The sequence below is a fragment of the Panthera onca genome, chromosome B2 (assembly GCF_046562875.1).
Source record: "Panthera onca isolate mPanOnc1 chromosome B2, mPanOnc1 haplotype 2, whole genome shotgun sequence".
NCBI lineage: Eukaryota > Metazoa > Chordata > Mammalia > Carnivora > Felidae > Panthera > Panthera onca.
Genome location: NC_138343.1, coordinates 112,563,831 through 112,587,829, shown reverse-complemented (window position 1 = coordinate 112,587,829; position 23,999 = coordinate 112,563,831). Strand labels below are relative to the sequence as shown.

Genomic DNA, 23,999 nt, shown 5'->3' with positions numbered 1-23,999 from the left:
CACACCTAAGGCAATAAAAGATTAGATTGCTGGGTTGAAGAGCACTAGTCCTGGAGTTAGTGATCTCAGTGGAAAGTTCACCACTCTCACTGGTCTGCAGTTCCCTTCCTTGTGCAATGGGAGTTTGATCTCCAGAGTCCCTTCTATCTCTGACTTGTGCTTTCTATAATTACATTATAACATGCAGTCTTTTAAATAATAATGAAATTGTTAGAAATTTACTATATGTATGTAATAATTTTTCAAAATCTATGTCTTCTACAACATAAGGAATTACTTCTGAGAATTTTATAGTGAAAGAAGGTCAGTCTCCTAAAGTGTTTAGCAATCTTTACTCTGGAAGATGAGAAACTCTTTGGATTCATATTTTTAGCTCACACTGGCATTCAAGCCCTGAGTCATTCTATTTGAAAACAACATTGTGTTTTAAATGCCAGAAAATGAAATATTTATAACGCATATCTACAATGATCGAATAAGCTATTAATATATAATGTTAACACAAATAAAATGAGGTACATGTTATCACAACCGTAGAGAAAGAAAAGGAATTAAAAAACCCAGTTAAGTCAGAAGAGTCAAAATCTCCCATGAGAGGTAAAAATAATTACAGTAGTTTTATATTCTCAGACCTTGAGTCCAGTGATTTGCGTGTATATGTGTGTTTGTATGTGTGCCTGTATGTGTGACCACCCCTCCCCTCAAGACAAAAAGAGAGTTAATAACCACACCTGTATTATCGTTACTTCTTAGTGTTACAGATACAAACTTTGGTTTGCCTTTTGCTGATTTTTAGCATACAGATAGGCCCAACTCAAGAATCTGATCTGTGAAAAATCCCTACTTAACAAAACACATTAATTCTGGAACAGTCACTTCTTTGACAAGGTATTTTGCACAGCCAGCCTGGTAAGCAAATAGAAAGTATGATTTAATTTTCCTAACACATTTACTGCTTAAAGTGAAGTGTATAGGGATGTCTTATTGAAGAACCCCCAAATCAAGCAAACAAACAAAAGAAACAAACAAATCATGTAAACGCAAAGGAACCTCTTCAAAACTCAAAGATGCTAAAATATGCAATTGCTTAGTAAATTGATTATATAGAGTCTCGAGACAAAATTATCTTTAACAACAACATACTAGATCCATAATCTCTTAGATATAACTCTGAAATATGAAAAGCTTAGAAAATTATTATTATTATTTTCTTAGCTTTATTCAATGACAAAACTTGAGCTGACCTAAACAAATTTGGTAGAAAACCTCGCCTGAACTGATGTGAGTCTATTTGTGGTCTTGTTTACTTCCCTTACTGTGAATATTCATGCTTTTTGCTACAGATATATTAATGGTTTGATTAAAGGAATGGTGCCAGACTCTGCTGTCTTGTTATGTAACACACAGTAGGTATGCTGTATTACCTCTGTAAGATCCCCAAATTCCAAAGTTTGAAATACATCTGGTTATGTAGATTTCAGCTAAGGGATTATGGACTATAATGTTTCTATGCAGGTTTTATTTTTTTAAAGATTTTATTTTATTTTAATTATTTATTTTTTTAAAAAGTTTATTTATTTATTTTGAGAGAGACAGAGATAGCATGAGCGGGGCAGGGACAGAGAGAGAGGGAGAGAAGGAGAATCCCAAGCAGGCTCTGGGCTGTCAGCTGCCAAGTTCATTGTGGGGCTTGAACTCACCAACTGTGAGATCATGACCTGAGCTGAAACCAAGTGTTGGTCGCTTAACAGATTGAGCCACCCAGGTGCCCCTAAAGATTTTATTTTTTAAGTAATCTCTACACACAACATGGAGCTCTAATTCACAGTCCTAAGATCAAGAGTCACATTTTCTACTGACTGAGCTAGTCAGGCACCCCTGTATCTGGTTCTTTGAGCTGACATTGGATTTTCCATTTACATAGATTATTAAAATAATCAATAGTTCACAGTAATGATATAGATTTGTGTTCATTTATAAGTTTTCTACTTTTGCCTCTTTCAGCTTTCTGAAAAGTTGGTTACAAAAAGAATTTTTCAATGTAAATTATATTTCTCTATAGATTACCCTAGGTCCCAAAGATACGAGAAAACCATAGATACTACCCATATAGGATATACACGACTATATAAACAGCTTTGGTTTCATTTTACAATACCAATAACTTAAAATAACATACTTATAAAAATCCTATAATTAAAGGAGGCATTTAATGTCGTGAGATGAATTAAAATAAACTAAAAAATAAAAAATATACTTAGTATATTTCTCAAAAATTCAGAAGTTGTTCTTTGGGATTCAGCTGATGTGTGAAAGTGATTTTGCTATGATTCCAAAGTGAAGATACACATTTGAATACAATAGAAAGTAGTGCAGATAACAATCGTTCTTTTGACAGTGCTACAAACTCTCCGAGTGATTTTGATCAGGCTAGATTACCCTCTTTAAGAATGATAGATTGTTTCTAATTTCTCTCTAGATTTAAATCTATAAATCTATTTTTTCATATTTCCATTTTAAAAGTATATTATTATACTTTTCATTTCATATATTTCATATTTCCATTTTAAAAGTATATTATGTTCTGGCTAACCAAAAACTAAGCAGTCTTGATCTGGCTAGGATTTTAGAAACAACAAATCTCTTTAATGTGACCATGCAAATAAATGAGCTGTACTGCTCAGGGAGGTATGAGTATTCTATAGGCACACAGAAGCTTTTCCAAGGATCAGTGCCCAGAGCACTAAGAAAGGCAGGGATAGGAAGAGATGTGTGCCTTGCGGGGAAAGAGCTGGCAGAGAGGTGGGTCACCTGCCAAACACTAAGGCTAGTTATGTTCTTTCTTTTGGGGCCCCTGAATGTAAAAGGAAAAGTTGAAAAAAGACTGATTTAGATGGGTGCTAAGTGTTTCAGAAAGGCTTAAAGCTTTTCTTGGAATGATCAGAAAACAAATACATCTATATAGCTAATTTTCCAAGGTTGTTAGAACCTAGAACAAAGGCTAAGAGATTTTAGTATCTGGAAAATGTGCTAAAGTGTCCTCAAGATGTAGGAGAGACATGACTGGCCTAAGGCAAGCTCAAGAAAATGTATGCCTTAAATTACTTTACTTTTTTTTTTATTAAAATTTTTTTTAAAAATGTTTATTTATTTTTGAGAGTGAGAGACAGGGTGCGAGCAGGGGAGGGGCAAAGAAAAAGGGAGACAGAATCTGAAACAGGCTCCAGGCTCTGAGCTGTCATCACAGAGCCTAAAGTGGGGCTTGAACTCATAGTGACGTCATGACCTGAGCCAAAGTCAGACACTTAACCAACCGAGCCACCCAGGTGCCCTGACTTAAATTACTTTAAACTGGCAGCCAAAAGCAAAAAGACTAGGCAGTAATGGAGAACAATGAAAGGATGAAAAAAAATTTATATATTTCTTGAAACCTTTCTCCAAATAGTATATATCATCTTTTAAATCTTGCCATTATATCTAGACTATGCTAATATGTCATGGAGTATAGAAATATATCAATTTTGGGGCTCCTGGGTGGCTCGGTCAGTTAAGTGTCCAACTCTTGGTTTCGGCTCAGGTCATGATCTCAGGTTCTTGAGTTTGAGCCCCACATTGGGCTCTGTGCTGACCGTGTGGAGCCTGCTTGGGATTATCTGTCTCCCTCTCCTTCTGCCCCTCCCCTGCTCTCTCTCTTTCAAAATAAATAAATAAGTGAATAAATAAACATTAAAAAAGAGAAATATATCAATTTTATTAGCAGGAAAGAAATGAAGTCAAGTATTTGTCAATCAGATGGCTTGATGAGGCTTTCAGGGAAGAGTCAGAGTTGAGGATTCAGTGTTCTAGATCAACGTGTACTTTTCTCTCATCTGGCCTGTTTCCCTTTTGAGTAGAGCCTATTCTACTTCTGCCCACTTTACAGTAGGAATGGCTTTTATGCCTGGTTATTGCATTTCACCATATTTTAATGGGTAATGTTCCTCTCCTTTCCAGTGCTGAGATAACCCCAACTGGATTACCAAAACAGCTTCTTAGTCTCTTTCTTTTCTACAGACTGAGGAAAATCAACTATACTGGTGACATCTTTTTCTATTTCAGCAAATGGTCTTTGTCCTTACATCACAAGATGGTCATACGCCTCCAGGCATTAAGAACAAGTTCCAGGGAGGAAGAAAGTAGAAAGAACTCTTTTGGGTCAGACTTTGTCTTTTTATGAGAGAGAGGCTTTCAGGAGACTTTGGTATGTTTTATTGGCCAGAGAGTTTTATGCTCACTCCAAATGCAAAGTAGGCTATACATTGGTTCCCCCAAACATGGCTTGCCCAAACAAATTGGTATTCTTTTAGCATGGAATTAAAGGAAATTTAATAATTAGGAAGGCACAGTTTATCATTGATATGACTTGCCAAAATTTCCCCCAGGTTTGGTTTGTTTGTTACTCTGCCTGCATGATGCTTGCCATGTAGATTAAAACATTTTTTTTCTTTTTATGAAGTCAAATCCATCAATCTTTTCTTTTATGGCTTCTGTTTCACCGCATACTTGGAGTGACTTCTCAATTTTTTTTTTAAATTAAACTTTTTACTTTGAGATAAGTATAGATTTGCATGCAGTTATAGGAAATAATACTGAGATTCCATGTACCCTTCACTCTTTCCCTGGTGGTAGCATCTTGCAAAATGCTAGTACCACAACTAAGGTATTGACATTGATACAGCCTATATATGAAATAGTTCTATCACCATAGAAGATTTCTCATGTTGCTGTTTTATAGTCATACTACTTCTCTCCTACTTCTAGTTCCTCGTTAACCTCTGGCAACCACAAATCTGTTGTCCATTTCTACAATTTTGTCATTTGAAGAATGTTATGTAAATGGAATGATATAGGGGCACCTGGGTGGCTCAGTCGGTTGAGCTTCTGACTTCAGCTCGTGTCATTGTCTCATGGTCTGTGAATCTAAGCCCCACATCGGGCTCTCTGCTGTCAGCAAGGAGCCTGCTTGGGATCCTCTGTCCCTCTCTCAGTCTGCACCTCCCCCCTTGCACTCTGTCTCTCAAAAATAAACACTCATAAATGGAATCATACAGCATATAATCTTTAGAGATTGATTTAAATTTTTTTTTTTTTTTTACTCCACATAAGTCTATGAAGATTCTTCCAAGTTGTTGCATGTATCAACAGTTTGTTCCTTTTTACATCTCCATGGTATGGAGATAGCACAGTTTATTTAATGGTTCATCCATTGAAAGACATCTGGATTGTTTCCAGTGTTGGAGTATTACCAATAAAGCTACAACGAACATTTATGTGCAGTTTTTCTGTGAATGTAAGTTTTCATTTCTCTGGGATAAAGACCTAAGAGTGCAACAGATAATTTGTATTATAAGTGCATTTTTAGGGTTTTTCAAAATGTCAAACTGTTTTTCCGAGTGGCTGGACCATTTTACATTCCATCAAGAATGTATGAGTGGTTCAGGGGCGCCCAGGTGGCTCCGTTGGTTGAACGCCAACTTCGTTTGGGTCATGGTCTCGCGGTTCGAGTTCCAGACCCGCGCTGTGCTCTATGCTGACAGCTCACAGCCTGGAGCCTGCTTCGGACTCTGTGTCTCCCTCTCTCCCTGCCATTCCCCTTCGCCTGCTTGTGCTCTGTCTCTCTCTGTCTCCCAAAAATAAATAAACATTTAAAAAAATTTAAAAAAAATGTATGAGTGGTCCAGTTTCTCTGCATCCTTGCCAGCATTGATGTTGTCACTACTTTTTATTTTAGTTATTCTGATAGGTGTATAGTGATATCTTAGATAGTTTTAATTTGCAGTTCCCTAATAGCTAGTATGGTGAACTTCTTGTGTATTTATTTGCATTTATCTTCTTTTTAAAAATTGTTTTTATTAAAAATTTTTAAGTTTATTTATTTGTCTTTATTAAAAATTTTTAAGTTTATTTACTTTTGAGAGACAGAGAGTGAGAGCAGGAGCAGGGGAGGAGCAGAGAGAGAGGGAGAGAGAAGATCCCAAAAAACTCCACACTGTCAACATGGAGCCCAATGTGGGGCTTGGTCTCACAAACTGTAAAATCATTACCTGAACCAAAACCAAGAGTTGGATGCCTAACCAACTGAGCCACCTGGGTGCCTTTAAATTTATTTATTTATTTTGAGAGAGAGAGAGAGAGAGAGAGAGAGAGAGAAGAGAGAGAGAGATAATCCCAAGCAGATTCTGTGCTGTCAGTTCAGAGACAGATGAAGGGCTCTATCTCATGACGGTGAGATCATGACCTAAACTGAAATTAAGAGTTAGAAGCTCAACCAACTGAGCCACCCAGGCGCCTGTGTCTATCTTCTTTTGATAAAATATTTGTTTCTGTCTATTGCTCATTTTTTAATTGGGCCATTTAAAAAAAATGTTGATTTGTGAGAGCTCTTTATTTTATATACTAGTCCTTTGGTATGTGGGTTGCAAATCTTTTCACCCAGCCCATAGCTTATATTTTTATCCTTTCAACAGGATATTTCATGGAGCAAAAGTGTTTAATTTTTGATGAAGTTTGATTTTAATTTTTGCTTTTAAGGATCTTGCTTTTTGTGGCAAGTTTAAGAACTCTTTAGATATCTTTCTAGATACCAAAGATTTTCTCCTGTGTTTTTCAATGAAAGTTTTATGCTTTAAATTTAAGTCTGTGATCCATATTATGTACATTTTTGCATGAGGTATAAGATTGGGTTGAGGTTCATCTTTTTACCTGTGGATATCCAGCTGTTCCTCCACCATTTGTTGAAAAAACAATCCTTCTTCCATGGAATTGCTTTTGTACCTTTCTAAGTAATTAGTTGGATATATTTGTGTAAGGTTTTTCCAGGTTGTCTATTCTGTTCCATTGGTCTATGTCTTTCACTCCACCAAGACCACATTGTCTTGATTAGCTACATAATCATCTTCAAATTGGGTAGACTGATTAATCATACTTCTTAAAAAAATTTTTTTTAATGTTTATTTATTTTTGACAAAGAGTGAGAGCATGAGCGGGGGAGAGGCAGAGAGAGAGGGAGACACAGAATCCGAAGCAGGCTCCAGGCTCTGAGCTGTCAGCACAGAGCCCAATGCAGGGCTCAAACTCACAGACTGTGAGATCATGACCTGAGCCCAAGTTGGATGTTCAACCGACTGAGCCACCCAGGCACCCCAGCCATACTTCTTTCTAAAAATTGTTTTTAGTTATCTTAGTTTTTGCCTTCTCATATATAATTTAGAGTAATCTAATTTATAATAACAAAAAATTCTTGCTTGGCTTCTGATAGAAACTAACCTTTGGATTGATTTTGGGAGAATTGGCATTTTTACTATATTGAGTTTTCTAATCCATGAACACATATGTCTTTCCTTTTATTTGGATCTTCTCCACACTAACTATCATTGTGTAGTCTTTAACATACAACTTCTGTACATGTTTTGTTAGATTTACATTTAATTTTGTTTAATGTTTATTTATTTTTGAGACAGAGAGAGAGAGAGAGAGAGAGAGAGAGAGAGAGAGAGAGGGGGAAGGGCAGAGAGAGAGGGGGACACAGAATCTGAAACAGGCTCCAGACTCTGAGCTGTCATCACAGAGCTTGATGTGGGGCTCAAACTCACGAACCATGAGATCATGACCTGAGCTGAAGTTGGACGCTTAACCGACTGAGCCACCCAGACGCCCCTAGATTTAGATTTAAATATCTTATATTTTGAGTGGTTATAAATAGTATTGTATTTTTAACTTCATCATCCATGTGTTCATTGCTAGTATATGCAATATGATTAATTTTTATGTTTACCTGTATCCTTATTAGTTTTAGGATTTTTTTTTTATTTCTTGGGTCTTTATATACAGAAAATCATGTCCTCTGCAAATAAGTATAGTTTTATTTCTTCCTTTCCAATCTGTATGCCTTTCATTTACTTTTCTTACCTTATTTAGTGGCTAGCACTTCTAGTGCCATGTTGAATGTGAGTGGACATCTTTGCCTTCTTTAAGTGGGAAAGGATTCAGTCTATCCTTACTAAATAACATATTGGCTGTAGGTTTTGTAGATGTTCTGTACTGTGTTTAGGAAGTTCTCTTCTATTCCTAGTTCTCTCGAAATTTTTACCATTAATAAGTGTTGAATTTTATCAACTGCTTTTTTGACACTGATAGATATGATTATGTGATTTTTTTTTTTTACATTGATTTTCAAATATTGAGCAAACCTTCCTTACATCTTTGGAACAAATCCATTTGCTCATGGTGTGTAAATCTTTCTAGATATTGTTGAATTCTACTTGATTATATTTTGTTAAGGAATTTTGTGTCTACATTTTTAAGAGATAGTGGTCTGTAGTTTTCTTTTTTTATATTGCCTTTGTATGGTTTTGGTATCAGGGAAATACTAGCTTTATTAGATGAATTGGAAAATATTCTCTCCTCTTTTATTTTCTGTAAGAGATTATGTAGAATTACTATTAATTTTTCTTTAAATCTTTGGCAGAATGTCCAGTGAAACCATATAAACCTGGAGATTTATTTTTTTAAGAGTTTTAAAATTAGGAACTCTATTTCCTTAATAGTTTTAAAGCTATTCAAATTAGCTATTTCACATTGGGTTGGTAACAGAAGTTTGTGCTTTTCAGAGAATTAGTTCATTCCATCTAAGTCATCAGCTTTGTGTACAGAGTTATTCATAGTATTCTCTTATCTTTTTGATGTCTGCAGGGTCTGTAGTGCTATGCCCTGTCTCATTCCTGACATTGGTAATTTGTGCCTTCCCTTTTTTCGTTGTCAGCCTTGCTAATGCTTTGTGAATTTTATTGTTCTTTTCTAAGAACCAACTTTCTGTTTGGCTGATTTTCTCCCTTATTTTTCTGTTTTTAATTTCATCGATTTAGGTCCTTACCTTTATTATTTCTTTCCTTCTGATTGCTTTGGATTTATGTTGTCCTCCTTGTCTAGAGTCTTTTGATGGGAGTTTAGATGATTGACTTGAGACTTTTCCTCTTTTCTAGTGTCACCATTCAGAACTATAAATGTCCTTCTCAGCACTGTTTTAACTGTGACCCTCACATTTGGATATGGTGAATCTTTATTGTCACTCACTTGAATGTATGTTTTGATTTCTCTTGAGACATCCTCTTTGGTCTATCCCCATTTCGTGTTTTGTTTTTTTGTTTTTTTTAATGCACAATTCAGTGGCTTTTAGTGTATTTACAAGGTTATGCAACCATCACCACTATCTAATCTGAGACCATATACATTATCCAAAAAAAAAAAAACAAAAAAAAAACCCAAAAACAAAACCCAAAAAACAAAAAACAAACAAAAAACAAACAAAAAACAAACAAACAAACAAACAAACAAACAAAACCAAACCCTACTTAGCAGCCATTGCTCATTCCTCCTCCCCTCAGACCCTGGCAACCACTGATCTTCTTTCTGTCTCTATGGATTTGCCTGTTCTGGACATTTCATGTAAACAGAATCATACAATCTGTGGCCTTTTTGGGTCTGGCTCCTTTCAGTTAACATATTATTTTCAAAGTTTATCCATGTTGCAACATGTATCAGTGCTTCATTACTTCTTTTGACCAAATAAGATTCTGTTGTATGGATATACCACATTTTGTTTATATATTAATCAGTTGATGGACATTTGAGTCTTTTCCACCCTTTGCCCATCATGAATAATATCTGCTATAAGCATTCCCACACATAAATGTTTTTGTGTGAACATGTATTTTCAATTCTCTTGGAAATATCCCTGGGATCATATGGTACCTGTGCTTAGTTTTTTTGAGGAATTAGCAACAGTTTTCCCAAACAGCTACCCTTCCATTCTGTTTTATAAATTTTTTTTTTGCATATTTTCTTTTTGGGCTTTTATTGCTTCACTTAAAAAAATATGTTTAAATCTTATATTTACCTGAATTTTGTTTTGGAACTAGAGGTGAAATAGGAAAATAAGTAATTTCTTTTCCCCAAGATGGCCACCTATCCATCTGAGCACAGTCTTTTCATCCCTAGTTTAAAATAACATATATACTTAATTCTCATGGGTAATTAAAATCTAATTTGGACTTCATGTATTTTGCTTCATTAATCTGATTGCCTACTTATGCCTTACCATACTGTTTTCATTATTTTGGTGTTCTTGTGAATTACGCTTTTCAAAAAAGTTTCTGACCTTAATCTTACTTTATCCACTCTTCCTGATTTGGTTAGTTCATGTGATAGTAGGAATTCTTGGAAGGATTCACTTCTATCTCTGAAAAACTCAACAGAAAAAATTTCCAGGGTGAATGGATCATGATGTCACTGGCTTTGCTGGAGAAGTTATGAAACATAATGTTAATTTATGTGTCAGCTATTTTTAGCCCAAGATATTTCCTGGTTGTTGCCTCATCAATTTACCATCTGTGTGGTGGGGATCTGGATAAGGGTGGTACATCTGGATTTGAAAAGTATATCTTACTTTTTTTCTCACTCTGGACATTAGGCTAATGATTCTAAATTTTGTTTACTTCTACTTGATTTAGATTCATGGTTTGAGGGGATTATTTTAATTCAGGACTCAATTCTCTGCAAATGATGAAACCAACTCTATGAAAAGAAGTACATGCAATTTAATAAACATTTACCTAAATAACAATAACAGTAATTTAATAATAGCATTCAATACTGCTTAGCTGGTACATGCTGACTTGTATAAAGATTATAACCTGGATTCTATAAGTGTGGTCCCTCCACTCTCTTTTGAGAAGGAACTTGGAGCCATTATTGGTTCTTAAGCAAGCCAATTATTTAAGGAAGTCATTATATTTTACAAAAAAAAATCTGACAATTGTACATTAAAGAGATGTAATGGGAGAGATGGCTAGATATAGGAAGGGCCCTTAAAATAGTTATAGGAGCAAAATGCTTTATGGCCTGGTGGTGGTAGTAGGAAAAGCAGGCTTGAAAAATAACACAAAAGGAAACTCGGAGGCAGAATCAAAGGAACTTGATAATTTGAATTATTCGCAACTTGGGATATTGTCCATGGAGATGTTAGCAATGGTTTCTTCAAAATTTAACTCTTCTAGGAGGCCTGTTTACATAAGTGTTGCTTAACTCTGTTTTGTTGTTGTTGTTGTTGTTGTTGTTGTTGTTTTTGCCTGTGCTTTATTGCTTTCTACTTTCAAATTTATAATGACTTTTTACACTGCAGTATGCTGAGGCTTTCACAAAATGTCAGGTTGCCTCATGCTTGTGTGTGGTTTCTATGTACTAGTATATATGTTCCTCAGTGGTAGGGATTGTTTTCTTATTTCATTGTATTCTGTGGGATCTGATGCTGGTGTCTGCCTACAATGGGGTTTTAATAAATACTGTTGACTGATAGGGTGACCTAAAGGGGAAAGAGAGTGTAAGATGGGGGGAACTGGTATAACACAAGAAGATTCAGGAAAATAGGCCAGATTCCCATGTTTCTTTCTGATGACAAAAGTGGAAATAATCAAAGGAGACCCCCTGTGTGAAGTGGATTCTTCTAGAGCAGACCACCCTGCCATTTAATCAAATCTGGTCAGTGTCCCAGGGAGCCTTTTCTTCAGGCTACAGCCTCGTGCACAGCACTGGGCCAAGAGCCTCCCACAGTCTTCATTAACACACGGGCAGCACACACACACCAATTGGTCAAAAAAGAGCGACTGTATGAGAAAAAAACTATACCAAGCAAAGGAGACTGTTTATATGTTTCAGTTTCTCAGCATCTGTGGCTGTCATCTGTTTTCAGTTTGGTGATTTTTATTAAGGCAAAGTGGCACATGCTGTCATAGGAACTGCTCCAGCTCACGCTCCCCAGCAGGTCACCGGGTATCCCCTGGTGTGCTGAGACATGATATGTTTTTGCCAGTGAATGAGGTGGAGGGAAAACTCTGCTCAGCCTCAGTATCTGATGCAACACGGAAACAGACAAGCCGTAGGCAGACATGTGAAATGCACAGAACAATTACTCCATTTAATTTTCCCCATTAGTTTCGCAAATAATTATTAAGTACTCTTAGTTACTCACAGTGATTTTATTTCCCTATGGAGGTTAAAATTGTTGACTTGCTATCAGGGGAGTGAGGTTTGAGCTGTGATCTTCTCTTGTGGTCCATTCGCATGCCTGGTCTGTTCCCCCATGACCCAATCTGCATCTGGGACCAAGCTACCTGGATTTGGGAATATGGCCAATAGTTAGAGAAGAGAAGAAAGCTAACTGGTCCATATCACAACAAAATCAGTGGTTCTGAGCTTCTTTAGCACCAACTAAGTGAACTGACCACGTTGATTTGGAAGTGGAGCTTGGCCACCAAACTTGGTCTCTGGCAAACTCTGGGGCTAATTTACATTTTAATATGCTTTGAAGGAGTATCTGGTAGTCGTTGTGACAATATATGTGGATCTTTTCTCAAGGATATCTCACTAGATGATAGTGAAGGAGAAAGTAATGTCACAAACACGTTTTCCTAGATAAGAACTGTGACTGATTTCACTGACTTTGAGAGTGAACTTGATGTCTGCCCAATGCTGAGAAAATGAGGAGAAAACAAGATGGGGTCTGACACTGGAGATTCCTAGATATTTGGCACTCTCCCTTGCTACACTGCAAGCCATGAGGCAACATAATATTGTCAGAATATGGGCAATGGATGGTTTTAGACAGAGACCAGCAGGGTCCCTTTAATGATGATAATTCTGCTCTGGAAAGATGGGTTAGGTAGCTTGTCCTGAGTTGCTTCCTCTTAAAAGCAAGCAGATGCCCTCTTGCAGGTGTCTGAGAAATTGTATCATAGCCCTTCCATTGTGGCTCTGACAATGAGTTTCATAAGACTTTTGGACTCTAAATGCTGAAGCTCTTCTAGAGACTTCCTGTATTTGGCTCAGATTCTTCACCTGAAGACTGTGACTCCACTATTTCCTTGATATTCATAGTGACCTACCCAACTCACTTGCCTGATCCTGCTATGTCTATCATCACTAGTTCATTTGACCACAGGCAAAGACTTAATTTCTCTGTAACTCATGGGAAAAAAAGACTGTCCTTCAGGAGGCAGGGAAAGCAATCAGGATTGAAACTTTTAGTTGTACATGGTTGTAGCATAGATAAAATAATATGCATACTGAGTAGTCTGCCAAGATCCCCTTTTCAGGGCTGATGTACTGAACCCAAGCTCATGGGAATAAGCTGATGGCTTGAAGCTGCTCTCCTCACCAGGAATGGCCCTCAGCAGTAGAGAACTATCTCGTCTAAGGTGATATCTCCTTTCAATGTGTGACCTAAAACCAGTGCTTGGCTTCTGAAGGTGTCTGTGAGCCTGTCCCCCATGCCTCATTTTGGAACAACTCTGAAAGGCCATCCCATCTTTAGAGCTCTCAGTAGAATCTGCTGAAACTCAGTTGCAACTTTACCTTGATAGGCTTCTCCTTGTGTTCAATCCTACCTTTTTCACTTCCTGACAGGTGTCTTTTCTAAGAACATTTCTCAAAAAGTCTTCTGCATGCAACATTTCATTTCCAAAGTCTGTTTCTAAGGGAAATCAGTTGAAGATAGTTGTTACCAGGAATGATCATAAGAAATAGACTCTAAGAGAAGAAAAGAATCACTTTTAGGTTGAATGGCAAGAGGCCTCCATTACTTTTGCAGGAATATAATATAATATAATATAATATAATATAATATAATATAATATATATTCCCTACAATGATATACTGGTGTAACTGTTAAAACTTTCACTAGAGGTAAACTGAATTGAGATGTGTTGGGAGGAGATATATTCCTGGAAATGAGAAATATGCTGAAAGTCTAGGGACTTTGGAATTGGATGAGTGTTGCTGAGCACCACTGATTCATCAAAGAGGGATAATGACAGGCTTAGAGTGATTAATTACCAATTCAAGGCAGAATGTGAAAATTAGAGGGCCCCTTTGGCACCATTTAAGGAAATTAATCTCTTGCAGTTGAAGGGAAGACAGAGAGGAGGACCAGGTTCAGAACTTAATTGTAAGAGTTGTGGAGCTTCAGAGAAGGTGGAACTCCCATCCTGGCAGTCCTCCTAAGCCAATGTCAGGGCCTAGGAAAGGAATGGGTTCCTGAAACTTGGGCTGAGGATATCTTGGTAAATGCAACTGTGAACTTTGAGATCTCCTACTCCTATAGGAGTTGCCCTTGGTAGCATGGAACTGCCCAGTCAAGGTTATGTTCCCTCTTAGAGGGTGGTCTGGCTTAAGTGGACATCGAAAATCCAGCCCCTTGCCTCAGTTTAGGATAACTGTGAAGGAATTTTTGCTCCAAAGTTTCTCAGATGAGAAGCTAAAGTCTCAACTGTTACTTCATTGTGGATCAGCTTCTCTCTCTGTATGATCCCAGTCTCCTTTTTTCCTTATAGGTGTGTCTTCTGAAAACACTCCCCAGTAAACCTTTTGCGTGCAATTCTCCATCTCAAAATCTGTTTCCAAGGAACCCAAATGAAGACAATACAGAAAGCTCTCAGCACTCTGTTGGTGCATAGAGGACACACAATAAGCGTGTGTCCACATTTTATTCCATGATTTATTTTTTACTTGAAACCACAGCCCATTGTCGGTAATCTCATAAACATTTATCAAATAGTCATAGTGTAATGGATCCTGGTATGAGGGAAGGATAGGAATGTGGTAAGCTATCACAAATTCCAGAGTCTCACAGGCCACAGCAGTGAAGAACCATAGTCCTGAGCACCCTTCATGGGGCAGGTATTTTACTATTTACATTGCATACATTGCCTATTTGATCCTCTAATGTGGGTATGATTCTTCCCTTGTGATAAAGAAACTGATGCTCAAGAGGAGAGAATCTGTCCACTTTCCAGTATGCCATTTTGCCTCCTCAAAGTCCTCTCATTTCACAATAATGCTATTTTCCTGGCAGCAAGTCATTGCCCAGTAACCCACCACCTACAGTGAACAGTCCAGATATCCTGCTCCATAATGTTTAGTGATCTTCAAAGAGGAGGTACACAGTACTGCACCCTGAATCCAAACTCCTAACATAGAACAGAAAAGCAAGAGAGTGAGCTGTTCTTCTTAATATCTAACTTTAATAAAGACAACCATGATATCAGATAATCAAACATTTTTTGGTAGGGGATGGAGTGAGGGTTTGGAATTAATATTTTCTAAGTTTTTTTGGCTGAACCTAAAGGAATGGTGTAATTACTTATAGCAACAGTTGTTAGCAAGGACATATGGAAGGATTAACTGCAAGAATCTTAGTTTGTTTCAACATGGTCTTCCCTAGAGAATTTACCAGTTTCTTCCTGTCTTTTCACTACATCAAAGTCGGATGGGCAACATTTCCCTCAGTAATAGGAGTCTAGAGAGGCACTGGAAGATATAAATGTGTTTTGTTTTGTGACTTAAAACAGTCAAAGAACTGCAGAAAGAGAGAGAGACAGAGACGACAGAGAGAGAGTGCAGGGAGGGGAAGCAACTGAGGGAAGGGGAGGGAGAGAAAAAGAGATCCAGTAGAGGGAAAATGAAGTCCTCTCATTCTCTCTCCCATGCCAAATGGGTATGTGCGGCTGCTAGGAGCATTTGGCAGACTGGCACAGTCAGCAACAACAGCAAGAGAGCTGTGGCTCCAGGCCAGTGGGAGGCTGGCTGTGTGGCAGACGGGGGTCTGAGCATGGGTGAGGAGCTGGCGGAGGTGGAAAGTACTGGAGGCAGATTGTTGGAGCTAGCACAGAGACTTGGCAATCAAAGTTTAATATCTGTATGGTAAAGAATGAGTTACTGAAAATCCTCTTGAAACTGCTATTGGATTTTGAGATGAATGTGTTTTGGTACCTTTGCTAAAATGAAAAAAGATTTCATATTATAGGGCCATACATTTGTGGTCCATGTCATGTGTCTGCTGCATGGACAGCTCTGTTTTCAGTAAAGCAGAAGGGTCTGGAGCCCGCCTCCCTTTTTCAGCTCATCTTCCTCTGGTACATGTGGATAAGATGGTCCGGTCACTTCTGCCTCCACTCTGCCTCCATCTTGTCAATGAACCCCTGACTTTTGCTGCCTTTGCCACTCCTGAAACTTGGGACAATCCCTCTCTTGCTTTGTTCCCCATGGTGTTGCTGCTACAAGGCTTTGTGTGTAGCAGCTTTCGTGGAAAGTCTGGGGGAAAAGGAGAGAGGGCACAAAATAGGCAATATCTTGAAACACCTCAGAGCATGCTCTTGTCTGGGACCTTTGCCCACTGCTGTAGGGCTGGACCTTTTCTGCCGTGAATTCTTGTAATGCCCTCTTCTTCTTCTTGTTCCTGGTCTGAATTGCAGTTCCTCTCGACTCCTCTATCCTCAAGCGCTGCAATCCAACATTAGGCTTAGGCTCCCTGCTTTCACCATGGCCTGTCTTTCATTGGATCTGGGACTCTGATGAGTCCCAAAGCCCCTCTTCCCTGGTTAGGTTTTGGTAGAAACATGTAAGCCACCCATAAGCAGTTTCCTTACTCTCAGAGTGAAACGTGAGTCCTTGATTTCTAATTCCTCACTTGACGTTTCCTCTGTTCACTTTTCTTTCTCCATTTCTGGGACCTCCAGCTTACATCAAGCTAATCTCTATGGCTCTGTGCTAGGGACATCAGTTCCTCTGTGAGCAAAAAGGCAGGTCTTTGATCTAGAATCTCTTCTTTCAACATCTAACCCAGAGCCTAGAAAAATAAAATAAAATAAAATAAAAAATATATATTTGGAAGATTGTTCATTTTAGTTCAGTTTGTGGTAGAAAAAAGTAGAAGAGAATTTAACTGTCTGTCAATACAGGGATGACTGACTAGATTATGGTCTGTAATATGCAACCACTAAAAACAATGAAGATCCTCTCTGCTTATCTCAAATAATGTCAATGATTTATTGTAAACTGAAAAAACACTTTCTGAATAAAAAAGTAGAATATGATAAAAAAAAAAACGTGTCTCCTTTTCTCTCTCTCAGAATATAGAGGTATCTTGATAAACAGGAAAAAATCAGAAAAGGAAGGCCTCAAACTGCTTCTAGGTGGAGGAGTGGGAGAAGTGTGACTTAATATCTTACTTTATATAATTTTTTTGTGCAATGATTAAGTTGTGGAATTATGAATGTCTTTTTTTAAGTAAAAACATTTTTAAATATAGTATAATATGAAGAAAACTGATAAAATGAAGGAAGCAGGTTAGATATTTTATGAATATTTTCAAGTTTTATTATTCTGAAAATATGTATCTCAATGTGAGGAACAAATAATATTTTAAAACCATAAAGTGCTTAAAATAATTTCTGGACTATATTAAGCACTTATAACATGCAACTCTTATCCAAAAATGTAATTGTAACATTTAGAGTATCCTATTTTTTTTTATATTCTTTGTAAAAAAATGTTTTAATGTTTATTTTTGAGAGAGAGAGAGACAGAGTGTGAGATGGGGAGGGGCAGAGAGAGAGGGAGACGCAGAATCTGAAGCAGGATCCAGGCTCTGAGCTCTCAGCACACGGGCACAACATGGGGCTCGAACCCATGAACCATGAGATCATGACCTGAGCTGAAGTCAGATGCTTAACCAACTGAGCCACCCAGGCACCCCATATTCTTTTTTATTGTTATGATGTTTGAAGATGTTTACTGATTTAAAAGTATTAGTTAAATTAATTTTTTTTCTCTAGAAAATTTAATTCCTTAACAAATAATTAAATGTATGTTTAAATAAATCATTTTTTCTTGATTTGTTTAGTATCTAGCTGAGCATATACATGGTATTTAACAATGTTTCCACCAGCAAACTAACCACACATTTCTGTGATAAAGATGGGGGAAAAGAAACAACTCTTATCCTTTGATCTATAGGTCAAGAGTATCATGTTGTTTTTACCACTGATAGTAGCCTTACTGCATGAGGATTGGAGCTTTTGTGCACCTGCTAATGTCCCTCATGTCCCACTCAAAACCACTACTTTTAACAGATAAGTAAATGGGTATGAGAAGAGAGATAGGACTAATCTTTCAAGGATATATCCATCAATGAAGTCATTGACTCTACTACAGGTCTTTTTTTTCTCACATTCTTTGGCCACCAAACTGTCCAGCTGTGATCTGACATGAATGTAATCCCAGGTATCACTCTCTGACACATGCTGTTGAATACAGTCTTCCAGCATATTAAAAAAAAATACTAGATCTGGTTCTTTCAGAAACTGAAATAGCTCTTTCAGATCAAGACAAGAGTCTACTTATTCCTCAGAGGCAGTAATTCAGTTGTAGTTGTCCTGGTGGCCTAAAAAAGTCAATGCTGATTCCAGAGGTGCCTGATTTGCTCCCAAGATGTAGTTTATGTACCAGGAAAATCTAATTTGGTGAGTCTTTGTTCTGTGAAGCTCAAAAGCAGGTCAAAAATTGAGAATTCAGCATATGACCTTGGAATTTGTGGTAAAGATGCAATACCACTCACAATGGAAATAATAAAGCCTCCACATTCTGGAAGAGATTTTTTGGTGCATATTTCTTCTTGTTCAATTTTGCAACCCTTGATCTAGGGAAGAGCTTCTCTAACACGAGGCTGCTGCCAGTGTAACAATTCATTCCCACAATATCTAATGTAACTCAATCGCCGTGTGACAGTTGCTGAAGAAAGGACTGATAAAAATGACCCACGCCAAAAACCTCTTTTACTTCTACAGCATGTCTCTTTCCCTACATTTATTCTCTTGTCATGTTTGTTTTCAATTTGTCCAGGAAATGTTAGAGATTTGGAGTTACATGCGTATTATCACACAAGTAGGGAATATTCTCATTTCTTACCTTGCCAAAATGACTAACAAAGGACAAACCAATAGAAGATGAAAAAGTTGTATTTTGTCACCAGGGAGTCTTCTCTCTGGGACCCCCCCCCCCACTCTAATCTCCTCCATTACCCAACTCCTTACTTGGTTAGCCTTGATTTTAGTATTGCAGGGTTTTGTTAGTTAAGAGATGGTGGTTTTGTGTGTGTGTGTGTGTGTGTGTGTGTGTGTGTGTGTGTGTGTGCATTATGCATTATAAGGAAGTATGAAAAGATACAGAATGTGAGGTCCTTGCTCTTAGAATGCCCATAAACAAAAGTGTTCCATATCCTTTAATCTTTCTCTTTTGAAGATTTTAAGGATAGTCTCTCAACTTTCCTCCTCTCTTTTGTGGGTCTGCATTGGGGGACAGTGAGATGATCACATTATTTCATTTCAGGAAAATGTGGAAGAACTCAGAAGCATTTAAAATATTAATTAGCAGCAGCCATGCATGAATTAGGCAGAATCTCAAATGCTCTTGGGACTAAGAGTTTGGATAGTAGGGAATTTTGACCAGCATGGTCAATAAGGGAGAGCTGGTAACTTATTTTAAGCTAGAAAACCCCAAATTAAGCTTCTCTTAGTTTTGTCACTAGACTGTATGCTGAGAAAGTGGATTTCTGAGCCAGGTGGTTCTCCACAGTGGACAGTCAACAGTGTTTAGCAACCTGAACTTTCCATAACTCCAGTGATACGCTGGGATGCGTCAGCCAGGAAGCTGGGATACTAAGATCCAGGACATTCAGGACTAGCAGGTGCTGAGGAGGACACTAGGTTGAGGATGTGGTTCTTAGCCCTTCAGCTACCTCAGTAGTACATAAACCACAGTACATCAGTTTCCTGCTCTGTAGGCCAGAGAACATATGAATGTAAATGTTTTCTCTACCTCCTACTTCACTTTTCCATGGCTTGTGTCCACTTGATTACTGTCCTCCAGGTAGTGATGCTATACTTAGGCTTCCAAAATAAATATATTTTTCTACCTCCCAGGAAAGGGGAGATCCATACAACTCTTTGATTCCCTAATGGTGCCTGGCATGTAGTAGGTGCTCAAAAATATACCTGCTGATTAAATCAATATTTGATTAAATGAAATACAGAGAAAGAAACTAACTCCTGTAGATCTCAGACAGTCATCATTTCCTTTAGATGAGCGGAGATTCAGTCTCCATTTATTCTCATAGTCTGCATCAGTTTCCTTTTCTTACTTAAACTTGCTGGTTAGTGATGATGCTTTGAATTAGTAAGGAGATTGATGAAGGAATGGTGAACCCTGTCACATTTAGGTTTATTGAATATTGCAAATTGCTTTGAGTTCAGAAAAACCGAGACCATGTTTGGCAAAGTACTTTCTTCTCAATGATTTAAAAGCATGTGGATTTAGGATGGAAATTTAATCTGCATGTTCATTTACACGTAACTCATCAAAATATTTTAAGTAGCCCTTTGAAGACTTCAGAGCCTTTTCAATCCATTTTATGGAAACATTTCAAGTGTTTCTGGGGTTTTCATGAAAATCTGTGTTTTGCTAAGATCAAGCATACTAGATGTAATGCACCCTCTCATTCCAAAATATTTCATATTGACCTAAATCTCATAGCCTATATTCATGAGTTCTGTTGTGATGCCAACCCATTTCTTCATAGAGAGAGGGACAAATAACTGAAACTCGAAAAGAAGAAAAAATATCATCAACCTTTGATGGACAAAAGCTAGACATAGTCTTTGATGGCATTGTAATGGAGAATAAAAGTGAGCAATTCAAACTGGCCAAAAGGAAAAAAAGAATTCAATTTGGTTTGAGAACAACTAGTGTCTCTAGTAGTCCATAAAACTCAACATGGCCAGAAACATTTGTTTAGTTTCAGTTAGAGCTATAAAATTTTGACACATTTTTGTCAGAGAGTGGGTGCTTGTGCTTGCTTTTTGGTTAGGAGGTTGCTACAGTAGTGGAAGACAGAACTGAAGGAAGCCTGCTTTAGATAGTTACTGCAGTGGTCTAGGTGATGAGGTGGAAAGGCAGGCATAGATTCAAGAAATATTTCAAAAGTCAATTGGCAGGACTGGAGAATGATTGGCTAGCTTGGATCACTTGGGGGTTGGTAGTGATAGTGAGTGAGAAAAGGAATATGGGAAGAAGAGAGAGATGGTGAACTCCACTATAGATGTGTTGATTCTGACATGTAAGTTGAGATATTGAAATATAAGGAGGTATTGGACTTATGATTCTGAAGATGTGGGGAGAGATCTGGGATGGATAAAAATTTGTGAGTTACCAGCTTATTATAGCTAGGCAATCATAGGTGAGAGGTGAGTAAGCTCACTTGTGAAGATTAGGAGACCAAGTTTACAGTTTTTAAGATGGATGCTTATGTATGTATGAGGTTATATGCTTTCATTTTCTCAAGTTGTAGACAATGTGGTTGGCCAATAATTAGAAATATGAGCACACTTGAAATATGAGAAATCTTGAGGAGAATAGTCAGTAGTAAATATATATTGATATGGGATAAAACATACATGGTATATTTACTCAGGGAAGAAAGGGTTTACTGTCCCAGCACTGGTAAAATGTCTTGAATTAGACATTTGCAGCGATTTCATTTGCAAGTGGCAAAAAAGCCAACCAAGGCTTGAGAAAAAAAACAAAGCATATTTATTAGTCTACATGGTTAGACATCAAACAGTGTCCTCAGAAATTTTCAGGCTCTTTCCCCTTCTCAGTTGCTTTACCCTAAAGAAGGTGGTTCGGTGTGGTATCAGCAGATCCACACTTTTATTCTTTTTGGAAAGATGAGATTGAGCTTGAGATGCTGGAATTTATTTAAAACTTCTGATATGGGACACTTCTGAAGGATACCATATTACACAGTGTGGCCATGCAAACTATTCCAGTAAGGTAGAGATGGATGTATTGCGTATGGAGGAAACCAGGGAAGAATGTGGCCAGGGCTAGGGAATCCTCACAAAGACACATTCAAGATGATGTTGGGGTTGGGTAAGAAGGACCACTTTGAACTACATGCCACTTTTCCATGAATGAAAGGGAGTGACTGGGAAGTTTCTAGATGACAGTAACAAGAGAAAAAATAAAGGTAAATACTATAAATAGATGGTTTAAAGCAGATAGTTATTTTCCTCCCAGTGAAGACAAGGACTATAATTGGGGAGGCACTAGGACTTAGGAGAAGCCCTACTCACTTTCACGTGATGGAAATCCAAAGCCAATTATTTCAGACTAAGAAAAATTTATTGGTAAATAAATAAATGGGTGACTAGAGTTAAGGATGTCCCCACCAATGGCACTGTCCTTTTTGCCACTCTGCCACTCATTTTGCCACTTATTTTGCATCTCTTAACCTTTAGACTTCCATTCTGAAAAATGTGACAGCTCATATTGTTCAGCCTTGCCATGTAAGAACACTCCCTTATCCCTCAGCTCTAATATGAAAATTTTCAGAGAACTCTGGCACAGCCCAGTTAGGTATGCATTGTTGGCTCTAATACTATGGCCAGTAATGTGGGAGGCTGTGATTGGTCCATTTGGGATCAAGAGTCCAGCTCCAGACCAATCACTGTGCCTACAGAGGTGGGACCTGAAGTACTGTTTTCAGAATAAAACAGGTTCTTACTATGACCTGTAGGCCTTACTCATCAGATGTTCTGCTGAGACCTTCAACTGTGTCCCCATTTGTGCCACACAAATCTCTTGCCCTTCTTTGATGACATCGAATGTGCTTCTGGATCAACATCTCTGCCTCTGATGTTCCACAGAAATGCTTTCTTTCCAGATGCCTGTGTGATTAAATTCCCCACTACATTCAGGTCTCAATTTGCATATCACCTCCCAGAGAGGCCTTCCTTGACCACTCTATCCAAAACAGTGCTCCCTGTCCATCTACTCTCTAGCTTCTCCTAACATTTGTTACCTCCTGACATCTTAAGTGTTTGTTCATTTTGCCTCCCCAGAGAGAACAGCAGCCCATAGGAGTAAAGATTTTTGTCTGTTTGGTTTATTACTGTATATTCAGCACCTTGAATGCTGCCTGATCCCCTCTGCCTCAAAGTGGGAGAACTCTCTAGCAAGATTTAAACAGCAGAGCTTATCTGCCCACAGTCAGGCAAGTACCACACCCTTGTTCAGCAAACCCCCTTCTCTGGCCTGTTTCATTCCTTCCCTTATAAGAGTTTCCTGAGAATGTCCCCACAATAAGTCAGGTATAATGGAGTCTCTGGCTCAGGTCCTACTTATAGGAAACTTTACTTAATACATCTATATTAAAGTTACCTGTTATATATATAATCAACTACATTTTTTTAAATTTTGTTTTATTTTAGAGAGAGAGAATGCAAACAAGGGAGAGAGGTGGGGCGGGAGAGACAGAGAGAGAGAGAGAGAGACAGAGAGAGAGACAGAGAATCCCAAGCAGGCTCCATGCTCAGTGTGGACTCCCATGCAGGGCTCAATGCCAGGACTCTGGAATCATGGCCTGAACCAAAATCAAGAGTCGGATGCTCAACTGATTGAGCCACTCAGGCGCCCCTCAACTCAAAATTTTAAAGTAAGGCCTTCTACTCAATAAGTACGTACATAATGAAATTTCCTAAAATAAATGATGAAGATGAAGCCTTTTTTCGAATGATAAGGTTGGGATAGGAATATGCCAGAAGACAAGGGTGGTGCTGATCTGTGCAAAAAAAAAAAAATAATCCAAGTCTTCTACTGACCCCCTTCACCTGATCCATGGAGCATGAGAGACTGCATAGAAGCATCTGCCCTAGCTGTGTCTGGAAGAAAAGCCCAGTTTGGTTAAGGCAAGGGAGTAAAGGAAATGAGCATTCAGTAAAGAGGTAAAGAGTATAAAGAGGTTTGTTCATCTTGGCATGGAGGATCCAGCAGGAAGAATGGGAAGGTCTGGAAGATTAGAGAGAAGATAGAAGACAGGAGGGGAAGCAGAGGACAGTATGGAGATGGGACTTTGAAGAGAAGAGATTTCGAGGGGGTGTTATGTTTGGAGTAGTAACAAGGCATGACAGGGAAAAGGTGGTATTAATTCCAAATGGCTTTTTTTCTGGGCCTATAAGCAATAGAGTCAGCCTCGTTTGGGGCTGGGGTGGGCTGAGATGGCTGTGAGCCA

General features: G+C 38.1%; 1 long non-coding RNA gene across 4 annotated transcripts in view; it reads left to right on the top strand.

Annotated features, from left to right (window-relative positions):
* The window catches only part of LOC132667611 (uncharacterized), a 247,883-nt gene that overhangs the window by 104,396 nt on the left and 119,488 nt on the right, over positions 1-23,999 (top strand). The window lies entirely within an intron of this gene.